The sequence below is a fragment of the Fundulus heteroclitus genome, chromosome 11 (assembly GCF_011125445.2).
Source record: "Fundulus heteroclitus isolate FHET01 chromosome 11, MU-UCD_Fhet_4.1, whole genome shotgun sequence".
NCBI lineage: Eukaryota > Metazoa > Chordata > Actinopteri > Cyprinodontiformes > Fundulidae > Fundulus > Fundulus heteroclitus.
The window spans coordinates 28,241,485-28,259,027 of NC_046371.1; the positions used below are offsets into that span (position 1 = coordinate 28,241,485).

At 39.1% G+C, this 17,543-nt stretch overlaps 1 protein-coding gene across 2 annotated transcripts in view; it reads left to right on the forward strand.

Annotated features, from left to right (window-relative positions):
• LOC105927793 (seizure protein 6 homolog) overlaps window positions 1–17,543 on the forward strand; it is a 141,812-nt gene that overhangs the window by 43,676 nt on the left and 80,593 nt on the right. The window lies entirely within an intron of this gene.

The following is a 17,543-nucleotide window of genomic DNA, read 5'->3' on the forward strand; positions in this document are numbered from 1 at the left end:
AGACTGTTTTCATAGAAGGCTTAGCAAATTAAACATTTAAAAGTGAGACAAGATCTTCACCTGCCCGCGGTTCCAATAACTCTATCTTCTCCTTTTTCTGATAAACCAGGGTTGTATTTCATCCATACTGCTACGTATCTGTCGACCTTTGAAAAACTGCTTTCCACTAAGATTAACCATCTACCGTACACTTCACCGTATTGCCTTGGGCATTCATGCCGATAAAGGTCCCTTTTATTTGCTTCTCCTAATACCCACTTGGAAAATATGTAACATTTTATAACCAAATCTTCAGCACGTTTTGGTATCGTGAATTTCAAGCCTCACAGTTTCCATATAACAAACACACACACCTAGTGAATTCACCATGCATTATATTAAACCAAAAAAGAGATCGGATCGCCTCTTTCTAAAGAGCGAGTTACCTTAAATAAAGATAAAATTACTCTCCAAAAAATGCTACGAAGAGCCGAGGTAAAACAAGTTGTCTCTCTCCTGAAACTGATGAATAAAAGTAATGAGTGGTGTCACGGCTAATTAAAAGGCTTTAAAGGGTTTTTGATGCAGAAGATAATAGCTGTTTTATAATCCAGTATCTCTCGATGGCTACTTAATTAGTACATCGTGTAGTGATTTGCCTTATTTCATACCAGAGATCGGTTCTTAGTGGTAGGTGTTTTTCAGGTGTGATATTTTCATTTTGCTTCAATGGGAATGTTTTATTACGCACGTATCCATATTAGATATTTTTACCATTCAAATGATGCTTTCAGTGGATTTAGTGTGCTTAATGTGATGCTTAAAGGTAAGAAAGGCAAAGATTATATTGATTATGAACACAACTGACAACGCTGAGCTAAAACGTGTTTTTTTCCCCCTGATCTTTCTTTCTGCATAAATGCACTCTGAAAATAATTTTCAATTTATAAAGAAAAAAAAAAAAAAAAAAAAAGCAAATTCGTGCATTGAAACACACTGCGATTCCAGCCTCGTCCACTAGTTTGAAGACAATATCTCCACGCAGCTGCACGCCTGCCCCTCTGGCCCATATATACAATACAATTATAACGTGTATTTGTAAATTGTGCATAATGATTTGTATTAAAGTAATGAAAATAGCCTAGTCAAAGTGCAATTAAGAATCTGTGACTTCAAAATTCTTCCCAGGTGATTTCTAGCCAAACACGACATGAAATAAAGCCTAAGTAGATAACCCTAAGTACGATTATCTGCTGCCACCATTAGTTGCTCGGGCTTCGGCTTGCACTTTGTTACTTTGTCCGCATCTCTCACCAAGCACTTCCACCTCACTGGTGTGTTTATTCCGACCTTTCTCACATACGTCCCACATGTGGGCTGTACGCCTCAGCTCAGTAGTGATGAAGGCTGACATTTGTGATAAATGCAGTGACCATAAACTGTCAAATCATAGCAGAACCTGCCTCCTGGCCGCTCCCGTGGTTACGCTCTACACCCTTCCCCTTCCTGTCTCATCTGCGTTTCTTCCCTTCAGCCCTGTGCACGGCGGCCGTGTTGGACAGACTTGGCCAGAGTTCACTTTGACAGGAGCTAAAGTGAGTCACAGTGGCCGGAGGCATTAGCAGCCAGAGTTAGTCATCATTAAAAATCTCTTCACCTCACTCCCCATGACCTCCTTTGAACTGGTCGCGGCTACAGACATTTTGTTTAGGAGATGCAGGGTAAAGAAGATAAACATGTGAAATGATACTGCAGAAAAGCGGATGGCGCTGGGGCACCAGATTCTGTTGGCGCGCCTCCGTTTTCTGCATTTCTTATTCATACAGTCCCTTTATCCGGCATTGATGAGTTGTCACTCTCCCCTAGTCTTTTGTAGTTTAAAAAATACCCTGAATTATTCACTCTGCCTCATGCATGATATTGCTACTGTCAGGCCACATCACTTTGAAAAACAGATAAGAGAGAGGTTTTTGGGTCATGTTTGTGAAAACCTGCCAGAGGATAGATACAGATAAGCCTTGATGGTTTTGGTGAGAGTTTTTCTTTGTTATCCGGACATGGATGTGGAAGTCAGCATTTTTTTTTCTTTTTTTTTTTTTTTACACATTGCTACCTTTTTTTTGTTGTTGAATGATTTTGCAAATAATTTTAGTTTCTTGTCAAAACTTTATGGTAAATATTGGTGTTGTTACATTAACTAATGGACACTAGCAAACACAGGTGAGAAATCAAAACATAATGGGCAGCAAACGTCACAGATAGGTGAAAAAAGAAGCACTGCCTTCCCCAAACATTCACGGCCACGTACCTTAACAAACCTCAATGGCTCTTGTTTAGGTGTTGTTTTTCTGATACACCGTCAACTACAAGATTGAGGTTTTACACCTCCTCTGCAGCATAGCACCAACTCTCACAGTTTGGATGGAATTGCCACAGATTCTCAATTGAATTTTGATCTTGACTTGGATTGGGCCATTATAACACTTGAGCTAAAACTGTTGGTGACGTGTTTGAAGGCAACCCTCCTCTCCACTCTTGGGTCTTTTGCAGCCTCTAACAGATTTTATTACAGGATTGCCCTGTATGTTGCTCCATGCATCCTCCCATAACTCAGTCTCTACTTAGGAAGTTCATCCTCACGACAACATGCTGCCACCGCTGCGTTTCACGGTCTGGGTATTGTGGTCAGGGTAATATGCGGTGTTAGTGAAGAGAAAGAAAAGGAAGTTTTCCTTTTGTTTGTTTTCACATATTAAACTGTTGTCCAGTGTCTGTTATCAATGCTAAACCACTAAGTCCATGTCATCCCATCTATATATTGCAGTTTCTGTGTTTGTCCTCCTTTAAGGTAGTTCTAATGGCAAGAAAATGTTGAAATTTGCAAATTTTTGTGCTTTCAAGAGTTACATAAAGGTTGTATAATTCTAGAACCGTGTCTTAAAGCTGTGACCCAGGTTGTTAAAAAGAAAAAAAAAAGCATAAAAGTTCCCCCATCCGTCAAAAGAAGAATCCATGACAGCTCTTTTTTCGTCATACTAACACCCGGCTAATGCTGTACATGCTACAGGGCATCTCACGATGACCATGTTACGCAAACTCAACAGCACACAATGTAGAGAATCAGTGGGATTCAGTTCCTAAAAGTGAGACGGGTGCTTTGTGTTTATGCAAAACAGATAGCTAAAATAAAGAGCTGTTCACCTCCTGCATGGCTACTGAATAAACAGCTGCAGAGTCGAGTAGAGGCTTTGATGCATGTCTCTCGCATGTGTGATATCACAAGAGCCTGCGCTGGCGTGGGTGTGGTGACCACCTGCTGTCTTTAAAGACCTCAAGGAGCTGCACTAGACTGTCATGAGGCTTCAGAGGGGAGAATGCTGCAAAAATAAGAGACATGAAAGAGGAAAATGAGAGAAGATCTCCCTCGTAGTTGGAGCGACAGAGATTGCATTGCTTACCAATTAGGTTCCTTTATATCGGTGTGCTTTAGATAGCATCTAAACATTCTGCCTTGATCTCATGAACATTATGTTGGAACACTCTAAGCAGGATGCTTATTGTTGTGTAACAAGGTTGGGATTCCTATTAATTCAAAGTACAATAATACACAGACGTGCCTATATTTTGCATCCATATAACAGTAATGCTTAGACTTTCACTGAGTCATAAAACATTTACTACACCAAACAATTGAGATACAAAAAAAAGGTATATTTTGCAGCTGATGTTCTTTCTTCTAAGCCAATAGTCTGAAGATGGTTTAGATAAAGCTCTTCCTTTGTGTGGCTGCTGAAGCCCTCCATACGTGCCATCCTCTCACGTCGATAAGCATATAATCTCAAACTGAACCCTGGGATCTACATTATTAAAACACTCACAGTGTTCCAACAAGGCCAATTAACCAGGCCTGAATTCTTCAGGGCCTTTTAGAAAAAGTCAGTCTCTATTGATGATGTGTTGTTCTTACATGAACGGCATTTATCAGGAGACATCTGTATGTCAGTTTGAAGTAGGAGGAGTGTTAGAAGACGGGCCAAATGTCAATATATGTTCCCTTGAAAAAAAAAAAAAAAGAAAAAGGTAATTTCCTGTGAACTTTTTTTAAAGATGCTGCATAACAACCTCAAACATCACAGTATTTAATTCAATTTAATGAGATTAGACCAACAGAAACTGATACGTACTTTGAAGTCGAAGAAATAGTTTCCAAAAAAAAGAAAATCATATAAGAATCTGAACCCTGTTGTGTAAAGTTGCCTTGAAAATGATTAAACCTTAAAGACAGTTCACCTATGCAATTCCATGTTGTTATAAAGTCTGCTGTTCTGTGAAGACCCCCAGAGGCTCGTAAGACAACAGAAATGACCGCGCAGCCTTTTGAAGAGAATGAAAAGCAACAGACAGGTGCTCAGTCCGTGTCTTAAAAAATGGAATAAATATGGCACATCTACAAACATACCATGACTTGGCTTTCCAGCTAAACTGACAGGTCCAGCCAGGACAGAATTAACCAAAGCAGCCAAGAGGAACATGGTAACTATGGAAGAGCTGCAGAGAGCCACAGGTTCTGCAGAAGGTCATTGGTGAAAGAATGCCATTAAAAGACGCGTTTGCAGGTGGCCACAAGGCACGCAGGGGACACAGAAAGCACATGGAGAAGGAGCCCTGGTCAGAAAACGGCAAATTACTTTTTATGGCCTACATGCAAAATGCCATGTGTGGAGGAAACACGGCAAACATCACCCTTAACATCATGTTACCGCGGTGACGGGTGCGGGTGGCCTCATCATGCTCCGGGAATGCTTTTGTTGCGCAGGAACGGGTGAGCGGGTCTCAACTGATGAGAAGCTGGACGGAGTTAAATACAAGGCAATCTAGGAAGAAAACCTGTTAGAGGCTTTAAAAGACCTGAGTGTGGAGCGGGGGTTTACTGTCCAGGAAGGTCATCAACCTTAAAATTGGTTTAGATGAAAAGATACAGTATAAGGCAATGTGTAACCTAGTGGTGGAGCAGGCTTACCAAATATAGAGACCATAGCCCTTTACACAGCGGTCCTAGGTTCCATTCCCGACCCCAGGTTACACTTTCTGCATATTTTCCGCTACTCTCCATGTCCTACTTTCTGTCACGCTACTAATGGTTAAAAGTCACCATTTAAAATTGATGTTCACAATCCGGTCTGACTGAATTTGGGCCCTTTTGCCTAGAACAGATTTCAAACAATCCAGTCTGTACAAAGCTGGAGGAATTGAAAACCCACAAAAACACAAACGGCTGTAACAGCATCAAACACGCAGACCAGTGGATTCACAGAACGTGATAGTTAATCCTTAAAAGGCATAATTCATTTCAGACTAATCCTTACTATTTAAAACATTTTATTCACTGTGTTATTTCATTCATTTCTTTGTCTGCTTAATCATCTTTTTTTCTCTCTCTGTCATTTGTAATTTTAATTTACTAATGGTGCTAAATACACAAAATGTACTTACTTATTTACTTAACAACAAGATACTTGTACAGCGCTTTAACTAGTCCAACAACCCCAAAGCGCATTACACTACAATCAGTCTTTCACTCATTCACACCCTGACGGTGGTGAGCTGTGTTTGTAGCCACAGCTGCCCTGGCGCAGACTGACAGAGACAAGGCTGCGATACAGCGGTGCCACCGGACCCTCTGACCAGCAGGCGATTCAAAATATTCTTAAAAAAAAGTTTTGGAAAGCTGCAGGTAAAGACTGCTGTTATCGACGAGGAGACTTACTGAATAATGTCCAGTGAGAATTCATATGTGAAGGTGCTCATCACGGATACTGCTTTGTATGTTTTTGCTTGCAGGGAGCCATAATTAATAAAACTGCATTAACGATGCAACCACCCACACAACAGTTTAGCTGCAGGAGGCAGGGTGAGGATGAAAGACCCCCTGATGAAGGCATTATTATTGCTGAAACAGAAACAGACAAACCATTAAAAATGCATATTAACAGGGATGAAACAAGAATGAGTCACTGGGCACTATAAATCCATTTCTGGCCCTTAAGTCCATTCGAGCTAAACCTTTAATTTTCTCGGCTTTATTTTTCACTCAGCGCTCTCTTCCACACAAATTTGCTCTTGCGCGACATGTGTATGTAGATCGTCTTAGGGTAGCCACGCTTGAAATCCAATTTTGGCAAAGTTAGAAAAGCAAAGGAGAAGGGGAAAAAAAAAGGTTATAAAAAGTTTACAAACAGCGATGCTTCTTCTCCTTACCCTCAAGGAAGCTGGAAGTCACTTTTTAAATCTAGTGGCTTAAAAAGGGTGGTTTGTGGCTGAACCATGAAGGTCAGCAACGCAAGTGTAAATTTTGCTTGAAAATAATAACAGCTTGTCGAAACAACTGTTCATTATTCCTGTTTGCACCGTGTTTTAGAGTTTCAGCTTTACTGAGTGCAAAAATATTGACCCATTACCTGGCAATTTAAAGCACTTCATGATAACATGCTCTCAGAGGAGGAAGAAGAGCCTTGTTGTTCTGTATAAAAAAAAAAAAAAAAAAATTATATGTAAGCTGAACGTTTGGAGTCAGTCACAAATGTCAGTGTTTTATAAAGCCGAGGTTTATTAATGGGGTTAAAATTGTAGAAAAAACTTTGAAGCTCTAAAGATTTGTAGTCCCTTAAAACTGCCACTTTACTGCAGTGAGGTCCTTCCCAACAATAATAATAACTGTTAAGTGAATGTTTTATAAGTTAAAACTGAAAGATGTTCATAGTTAACAGTAAATTTTGGCTTTTTGTTCGTTTACCTTCTTTGTGGTGTCTAAACACTGTTTCCTACTACTTGTTTTTTTTTTTAAATATAAAGGTAGTTATATTTGCATAGCAACAAATGAAATAAAATGTGGGCCACACTTTTAAGCTTAGGACATCTTTGTGCTATGATTACACCCGCAAGCATCTTTCTTCCAAGTCTGCACTCTAAAAAATGAAATGTTTGATTTGGGTTTTCCAAATCCTTTGCTGTCTCTAATAGATTGCCTTATATGATTGCCCTGTATATAGCTCCAACCGTTTTCCCACCAACTTTGGCCAGCTTCCTCATCTCCGTTGAAGTAAAGCTTTGCCAAAGCCTGGTACTTCCACCCTATATTTCACCCTAGATATGTGTAATATTTATTTTGTTTTGTGCATAGCATTGTGTACTTAATTTATGGTCTGATCTGACCAGAACACCTACTTCCAGGTGTGTGCTGCTTCCTCTAGATGGCTTCTGGCAAACTACAAACAACCCCTACTTGTGGTGAACACAACTAATTGTCATATTGACAGATGGTCCTTTAAGAGCTGTGGACGTGTGTTGGTCCGTCACATAAATTCCTAATAAAATACATAAAAGTTGGAATTTACAACTAAGATCTTACACTTTTGCACGGCAGTACATATGGATAAACAACTAGACAGCTACTTCTGAAATGATACACTTGGTAGCAAATAAGCTGCCAAAATAAGACTAAAACCCTAAAGCAAAAACAATTCTTTGTGACCTTTTCCTCTTTGTGTTTTTCATTCTGCTTCTTCCTTACCGTCCAGCAGATTTGCCATTATCTCTTATTGTTATCAGTGGCAATTTCATGTTTTTGTTCGGAGTGCTTGGACCTTATCTGCCTTTAACCTTTCGCTAGCTGGGGGAAAAAAACAACAACAAAAAAAAAAAAACAGTGGCAGCACTGTATAGGTTGGAAAGAATTTGAAGAGAATAGCCTTAATCTGAAATTACCACAGTGGTTGGTGAATAGAATGGTCCTGGTGGGATGACCTGCATCGATTTTAGCTTCAGAAAACAACAGAAATGAACAATACATTATATTGTCCATGGATAGCTGTTGACCTGCTGCTGCTCTTTTTCTTTTCTTCTTTTTGTGACAGACCCGTAAATGAATATATACTCGGATTATGTGAAGTTCCTGCACTCGTGTTGCGGGTGCATTGAAGGAAGCCGCACTGTGAACCATTATTTTCTACACGTTCACAGGCGGGGTTGGAATTAGAAAGACGTATTCATGTGTTTAGATATTGCAGAAACAGAGATACTTCAAATACCTGTGTGGATTCCAAACGTTTGTCGGCAATTATATGAAGAGCTTAATAGCTGTAATGGCAATAAAGATTTTTCCATAGATCGTTTTTAAAAAAAAATATATATATATATCCCAGTGCAGAGCCATTCTAGGAGTTAAAGTCACAGAACCAAGCATTGGTGATTCTTTTGTCCCCTAATAATTGACAAAGTCTATAATACAATCAATGTCACCAACTAAGCAAGGTGTGTTGTATGGTCTAAATGTTTTTTTTTTTTTAAAGTTTACTGGTTAGATAAAATTTATAAATAAACATAAAAGAATAGCAGGTGCATATGTCAAAAAACACATGCAGTACAACTTTTGGTCTATAGCTTCATGTTTCAGCTCTAAAAGGGGACGTTTTTTTCCCCCCACCCCTCTTCAGGAGGCAGCATCATCCATCATTGTCAGAGTTAATATTGTTTCCCCTCACCTCCCGATAGTCAGCTTTTGTTTTGCTTTACAGCGTTTATAGTTTGAGACTTGTGTACTCACGGGCTCTCACCTGGCTTTGCTCTCTGCCATCCCGCTGCCAAAGCCCATAAAGCCAATTTCGACTTCACATGCACCATATAGACATGGCTGCTCTCGCCAATTTCGGAACTCTCTAATCACGGTCTCGGAGGCATATTATGTTATATTATATCATAACTCTGCTCGGGCACTGTCGGCATCTTTGAAACTGCCGCAGAGGAACGTAATTGCTAAAATAAAGAAAACAGGACTGGAGGGAAACGCTTGCATCGCTATGAGCATTAGCCCCCTTTATCGGCTTAAACCTTTAAGGGTAACTTTTGTCAAGTTAACATCATATTTTTATATAATGTGGCAATGCTAAAAAAACAAACAAAGCCAAAGCACCGTTTTGGTGCACCTCCTCTTATATTTCCCATTTATATACAAGCTTCACTTTGATTTAAAAATGTGTGAGTATGCAAACAGCAATATTTGATCATTTTAAGTAATTTCAAGAAGTGAATTTTATTTCTAGCAATGAGCCACGTGGGGCCATAGTTTTCAGGATTGAAGACTGTGCAAATCTACAGCAATGCAACATTGCTACAGGTGTTTGCATAGGAAGTATTTAGAATAATTGTTCAGCCGATCCTACGAATGTTATCTTCCTCCGTTCTTGACTGTTATAATATAATACCACACCAACACAGGCAATAACTTAAAAAAAAGGTTTTAAGAAAAGTCTAAACTGACATATAAAAGACTATTGTTAGCAGCTCACTCATCACTCATCCCACAAATGCATGCTGTCTTGCCTCCTCCTTTGTCTCTATAGTCAGATTTGGCGTTCTTGCTGTCATGTTTAAAAGGATAAAATAACATCAGCCTCCAAGAATAATAACCTAATTGCACGGGATTCTTTCTGAATGATCGCCATTTTCTTTCAAAGAGATTGGACCATTATGTGTCAAAACATTCATCAATTGAAAGCCTTGTGTGCGTGCACTTTCTGCCTTTCTCGTTTTTTTTTTTTCCCTCAGTACCCCCCCCCCCCCCTTCCCTCCCAACGACGCTTATGACCAATTACTCTTTATTCCGCTCACCTGCTTCAGCACAGTTCATAGAAAACACTTTCATTGCTTTGAATCCGTCAGTGCAGAAACAGCATTTTTTTTGTGTGTCTTTAACTCTGTTAATCCTATTTTCTCTCATGCACTCCAATAAATGCGGGAAGGTCAAGATTCGCTCTCGAATGTGATCGGTTCATTATTCTTTTAGAAACCTTGGTATTATGAATCATCTCTCCCTCGTTTCGAACGCGGTTTTTTAATGAAACAAAGCAAGGGTATGGGTGCAGAATCTTTTTTTAATTTATTTATTTATTTTACAGAGGAAGATCACAGCTTATTTGATAGATCTGCGCTGCGTCTGGGTATCTGTGTGAGAAATAACGGGCGAAATATAATATTCGAGTCATGACTCTCTAACAAGCTCTTCATGGCACCATGTGGAAATGAGCAGCACTGGCCTGAAGCAAGAGATCAGAATGCCAAGACCACAATTGAAGACATCACGCCAAATGCTCAGGCTGATTCTCCGACAAAAGTGCACTAAAGTGCTGTCTTTATTGTCTTCCTGACGCATGACTCAGCACGACTGCTGTAATGACCTGCCTCAACACTTATAGGTTGTGACTGCTGTTGAATAAATAGGAATACATTTTCTAATGTAAGAATGACTGTGTCTGATATATATGGAAACTATGGGAGCAGCATTAAATCCGTCTTTTGAAGTGCGCCATATGTGTGGGAGTGGAATAAAAAAAAAGAAAGACTTTATAGATCATAGGAGGGACGCTGAGTGGCCATCTCTTTAGATGCTGATAAAAGGAACAGCTGGTAAGGTGCGAAAGAAGGTAAAGGGACCTTTAATCTGAACTTAAAAGACACAAAACCAGCTCCCGGTTCACAGCAAATGTCAGGAATTTTAACAGAGCTGCCGGTGACAAGATGTCATGAATGTTTAAGGAAGTGAATTAAACACATGCCCGCCATGAATATACAAGCCGTTATATGTTAGAAATTAAAAACTTTGAAGGCATGTAATTAGTGTGAAATGACAATTAAATTGTCTTTTATCATAATTGTTGCCATAAACCTGCATGCATTTTTAAACTGATGTGGAAAATATGAAACTGATCTTTAAAGACATCAAACTGCAAATGCCAGTATTGCTATTGCTACAGCCCCCGCTGTTAGTTAAAGGATCTAACACACATTGAATCATAAGGTTTGAAGTGAAGATTTCTTTAGGCGGATTTCTGTTCATATAGATCTGTTGCTCCGTGGACCCAATCTTGGACGTATTGCCGGTGCTTGCAGCGATTAGTAAAGCACCATTTGGTTAACTATTGATATTTTTGGAATGGTGTTAAAGAATGTACTGAGAAAGTTGGAGAAAAGAGAGTAGTAGAGAGGTGTTCTGAAAGACTGTAGTTGTGCAGGAATGATCCAAATAAAAACTGTTTGGAGGTTTGACCCAGATCTTCAGGCCCCACCCTGACATCTCAGAGGACATGACTTATTTTAAAACCTACTAAATTTTAAAGTAGATAAACAGATGAATAAACAAAAAAACAAAAACATGGTAAATATGTACTTTTGTTGTTATTGCCATGGGAGTAAAGCTTACAGCTGACTGGAAACTCGCAGCGGGTAAAAACAAAAAAAACAAAAAGAAAAACACGAATCAAGGGGGATCATCCCTGTTTCCAATAGTCCTCTTTCCTCCATGTTTTGCAGTGTGTGCTTCCTCTTCACCACATTGCATCATTGGCAGTCTTTGGCAGACCTTGGTGATCTGGGAAACATATGAACCATGTGTGTTGCGGCAGAAAAATATGATGAACAAGCAGAAACAGTGGGAGGCTCGTGCTGGGGACCTCGGTCGAACAATGGATGGTCTAACCAGCAGGGCAGCATGTATTAAACAACTTGAAAATAATAATAATTATTATAATAATAATAATAAGAAGAATAAGAATAGGAATAATACGAATAATTAAAAACAACATTATAGGGTAACAGCCCCTACTTGGCACAAGTGTACTGACCAACTAGCATATTTTTCCAATAATGATATAAATTTTTGACATTGCTTTGCGAGCTACTTCTTCTCTCTGGTAGTTCAAGGTAATCTTTTCCTTATTTAGTTTTCTTCTTCTTCTTCTTTTGTGCATGTAAAAATGTAATTCTTTTTTCCCAACCAGTGTCTTGAAGGCAGTAATTTTACCTTATTTTTTTCTTTTTTTTTTATGCACTTAAGGTGACAGACTTCAGCAGGTGACTTAACCATTTGTTAGGTTGGATATCCTATACAGGATTACACAATTTCCTTTTATAAAAAAAGCTGTAAAGTGGCAATATAAAACTCCCAGTAATTGAGTTTTGCCATGTGGTCATCTTTAATTTAGTCACTGAATACATTAGTGCAGTAGTTGACAGTTTTCAGCATTGCTATTGCTGAGGATGTCTCTTTCGTATTTGGAAATGATGTCCACCACAAGTAAAGTTCTGGGAATTGGCCATGTGCTGCCATTGTTCACAAGACTTTAGGGCTTTTAAAGCTACAAAATCTTTTGTGACTATTTGCTTGGTGGAACAACAATTCAGTATGTTTGTTTGTTTCAGTTTTTTTTTTTTTGTAGTTGTTAATGATTAGTGCTGAAATAGAAGCCAACTAAGAAAAAAATGTAAACACCAGAATGCCAAGCAAAACCACCTCATTGACTCTTAAACTTTTTTCTGAGGCCCAGCCAAATACTGTCATGGTTGCACAAACCGCTGACAATACCAGCGTTATTAACTCCAGCAAAGGAGAATTGTGTTTGTTGCCAAGAGCAATGCAGCTATCTTGTTGGTTGCTTTCATTTCCACACCCCCCCTTTCTTTTCAGCTGACAAAAAGGGGGACGGGGTGGTGGGGAGCGCTCTCAAGGCTAAAATGACTCATTCCTGTTTTTGCGCCTAGCCTGTGACTAATTCAGCGTTACGGCAAGAGCCCACCCCTGAGATACAGAGTATTGACAAGTGTAATGGCCAACGTAGGCATGCCACTTTATAGCGAGCTCACAGATGAGGTAGAAAATTGCCAACGTGTTATTTTTTTTTTTTTTAAGCAGTGTTTTCCATGAGCTGATGGATTTGCTATGGGGCAGGGAAATCATTTGACGACGGACAGAGAGTGTGGCATCAATCAAGCAGCTTTTAAACTCAGCGCTAATGTCTGTGCTGTCAGGGGTAGGAGCCAGATGTACAACCTGCTCTCACAAGGAACAGAGACAATATAGCATGAATATGACAGTTATTTTTTTTTTGCCTCTTTATACTTATTATTAGCCTCCAATGAATGTGGGAGTTAAAGGTAAAGGAGATTGCAATAAAAAGAGTGCATAATCACAATTAAAAGTTTCCTCTCATTTCGAACTTCCATTACTTCACAAGAATCATTAGCAGACGTTTAACAAACTCCTTGCCATACTGTACAATAATAGATGACAGATCTTAAAGTTGTAGGTCTTATTTCACCCAAAGCTTTCTTATCACAGTAATTGACTTCACCCGTGGAGTAAATGGGAAGAAAATGAAAAGATGAATTACTCTAATGGAAGGAAATGAAGTGTGGAGAGAGACATTCCTCCAAGAATTTTCTAGGATGCAGAGCATTGGTAAATTGAAACACAGCAAGGATTCAACATTGGCACGTGACAGATGCCACCATCATTACAGAGGTGACACTTTTATATAGCACAGTATTTTTTTTTTTATAGATGATAGACATGAATTTTTTTTGTTACCAATTAAAATACAGTCAACCGATTATTATTTTGGAGTAATTTTGTCTGGTTTACCTCCCGTAGTTTAAGTGCTTCAGTGCATATTTCATGCAAATCACAGCGCCAAGTGGCTCTGTTTTTGTTCTGCTGCAGTTTAAAGGTCAGACCTTATGAGCGCCATTAAGGCCGTTTTGCTAAAGTCCGACTGAAGGAGACCGCCCAGTGAACTGAAACATCGGCAGGCCATAATAAATGAAAAGGAAAAGTTATGGTTCCGCTCAATGAAGTCAAAGGGCAGATGGAAGATAAGGAACGCGTCTCATCTCAACATGTTGTTCCTTGTGACTCAGAAACTAAGCAGCCAGAAAAAGGACGACGTAATCCACAGAAACTGGAACTCCTTAGATTTGTTCTCTCAGTTAGAAAGATAAATATGTGGACTTACTTTTTTTTTTTTAGAAAGGAACTTTTTTGCTAGTTTCCTCCTAGCGCTATGTTTTATGAATAAAATCAAATGTCCGGCACTAGTACTTAAAATTTCTTTATTCAGTATGATGCCTGCCAGTGATGTATACTGAAAACCACCATGGTGGTTTCACCTCCAGACTTTACTGTTGTTATGGTGTTTTTAGAAGGATGTGTTTAGATTTGCTTAGATTTTTTTTTTTGTTTTAGTGGATTACTTAAATTGTTACCATCAGACTGACATGTTCAATAATAGTATTATAGTTGTTAGTACTGCTACCTTATCACAGGAAGGATCTGGGTTTGAATCCACGCCTTGGGTGTTTCTGCATGGAGTTTGCATGCGTTGGATCTCTCCTGGAGCGCCCGCTTCCTCCCATCCTTCAAAAACATAACTGTTAGATTAATTGGTCTACCCAAGTTATCCACACGTGTGATTATTGTGTGTTTTCATAGTTGTCTTTTGCATCTCTATGTTGCCCTGTGATAGACAGGCGACATGTCCAGGGTGTACCCCATCTCTCTGCCAATGTCCGCAAGGATAAGCGGGCACAGATAATGAGTGGATGGATGTTCGATACTATGAATTTTGTTGACTCATAAACTGTCTCTCTATCATTCTTCCTTACAATTTTAGGGAGACCGACTCATGCACATACTGCATAAAAAAACAGTCGCTGGGACATGAAATTTGGCCCTTATGTCTTTGAATAAAATTTTGAGTGCCGGCCTCCATTGAGAGACCTATGAGGAATCGTGCCGGGTAATCTGAAGGACTTGTATCTGAGCCCAGCGGAAGCTCCTTATTGATTTGCTTTTCTAGTGGCCCTCTGTTATATTAAGGAAATAAAACCCCTGGATATTAGGAGATTGACGTCAATCAGCAGCTTGCCTCAAGTGTGGCTTGTCCCGTCTTATTAGCGCTCTTTACATGCGCTGAGTGTTCACTGATGACTCCGCATAGGCAACCTGAGAGAGGAGGCTTTCGCCTGCCTTCTTGAAGATCAGTCCCCTATGATTGCTCAATCTGCCGCCTCTGTCAGTGTGGAGTGAGCGATTGTTATAGATCCACATCATATAAGTGCAGAGCACAAGCTTGTAACGCGGTTGTAAATGTCACACGAAGACCCCGGAGCTGCACACCTTTTTATTATGATCGAATCTACTGACTATATCTCTGCAGATACCCTTCACATTAATTTTAGTTTGATTAAACTGCTAATTATTCTCCTCTGAAAGTGTCTCATGCTGGTTGCTTACATTTTTCTCTTGATTTAAATGTCCAAAGTGAGTCTCCAGCATCATAAAGTGTTGAACCCCTGCCTGCTTGTTTTTCCCTACACGTCCTACTCTACTTAATCATGTGCGCTCGAAGCTTACAGAATAAGTTGTTCTCCAGGTTTACAAACTTGTTTTAAACCTTGTGATTTGAATTCTTTACATTTCCGTGAGTGTTTCAGCTGTAATCTGCACAGCTCCCCAACCTAGCGTGCAGTGCAGGTCATATCTTTGTGATCTTTATCTGCAAAGGGGGCTATATAAATTAAAAACGACTTATTGATTTGCTTACAAGACAGGCAGAGAGGAAACTGCAGCAACCAGTGCAGTCTCTCTTCCACCGCCAATGTCACTGTAAACGGTGTAGCACGCTCTGATTACTATGGAAAACAATAATTTATTAGATCAACAAAATATTGTGTATTTTTTTGTGTAATTGTGTTGACATTTATGAACATGAAAATAAGCTGTGATTGGTGGCAGACAGCTCAATGGTAGACGACATGCCCACCACAGACACAAAACCACATGCAGAACATCCTACAACAGAAACACAGCGTTGAGTTTAATCTATGTTTCCAATAAAAAACAAAAAACACATAAACATGCCTTGACTGGTCCAATTTTTAAATGAACAACCCTTAAATAATTGTTGTAGCACTATGGAAAACGTCATATGTGAAGGTCTAGTAGGAAATTTACAAACGTGCTATAACGCTTCAAGCTTTTTTTTATTTGTTGGTAAGTCATTATTTTTTTAGTAATAGATTATGCCATCATCTGAAAGCAGCGTACAGAACTTGAGTTGGCTACGTCACTTAGTTTCTGAATGGAGCAGGAAGACACAACACCTTCCTTCTGGGGGCCTGTAAAGTTTTACGGGCCCCTTTAACACTTCCTTGCTTTGTTGCACCGTACTGATCTGACAAGGCAAATATAACCACTCCAGTGGGACAGCTAATGGTTTTTTATTGTATTTGTGCCAGTGCGCCGGATAAAATAACAATGATCTCATTCTATCATAGTAATTACCACCTTTAATTTATGAATAAGCTCTAATTAACCGGCTTCAGCGTCGTGCGATTTGATACAGGCGCGCGCAGAACCCCCTCGAGTGTGCAGCACGGCTGCTGCTTTTAGCCGCCAGGCCTACGGCACTGAATCAGCCCTAAACGAGGAGCGGAGCGACAACAGCTTTCAGAAGAGTTACCATCTGTCATCCGGTTTTGATTTATTATGAATCTTGTCACAAGTCTGGCCACAAAATGATTTGATGCAACTTCCTAGTGTGTCAAGGGTTATGATAGCATGACATCCATTTTGTGGACCTGACACAGCATATCAGGATCACTTAGCTGTGGAAGTACACTGCCTGTGCCATCTAATCGCAATGCGTCTGTAGTTGATTTGAAACCTTCAAGCACAATAACTGTAAAAGTGCTGGCAGTAAGGAGTGATTTTCTGAACACGGCAAGAATTTGAACGTGCTTTAAAAATAAAAAATGATGTCCCTGATCTTATTATGTGGAAAACTTAGGATGAGATCATTTTACGGACGATGTGCATCATCTTGATTTTGATGCTGTAGCTGTCTGGGTGGAACCATTTAACCATGTGATCAAATAAAGGCTAATGATTACTTAAATTGCTAAGATTATATAAAACAACAGCTGGTGATTACTTATATTTTTGCTTCACTGTCCTTGAAATGAATATCACAATATCAGTATAGGACACCCTTCACTTTGACAAGAAATATTGTGATGATTTGATATAAAATGTTGTGCTATGTTATCTTTTTACCCCACTACGAATCATAGAAAAGATAAGTTTTGCAAAATCACCACACATGTATTGCTTTAAAACTATAAAGTGTCTTCTGCTGTGTGCCACAAAAATCTCAGCTAACATTTAATTAAGCGTTGGAGTTTAATATATACAATCGCTGTACTTCTCTTGAAAGCTTGATTTTATTTTAAAATAATTTGTTTTTGCCAGGCTGATCTTTCCAGCTCAAGATAGAGACGATGCGCAACATTACGCTTCTAACAATTGGACGAAACAAGATTTGATTTTAGCAAGCTAAATAATCTCCACTTTTTCTTTTTCTTTTATTAAAGAATATGTGACTAGTGAAGAATAATTAAGTTCGTGTTGGTCCTAAGTGTAAAAAAAATAAAAGAAGGAATTGAAAAATGATTTTTTTTTTCAGAAATCCTAAACACTTTAGATAATTTCTGTCAAGTGTGGAAATGTTCAATTGACATTTGGTCAAAGTATTTTATATCTGAACTAAAGATAATTAAATCCAGTTCAGACCTTAAAAGAACCCATGGAATGGCCATTTTTTTTATTGGAATTAGGAAGCTAAGAAGCAGATGACAACTTCAGTGCTGTTAACAGTATTTGTTCAGTGTTTGTCACT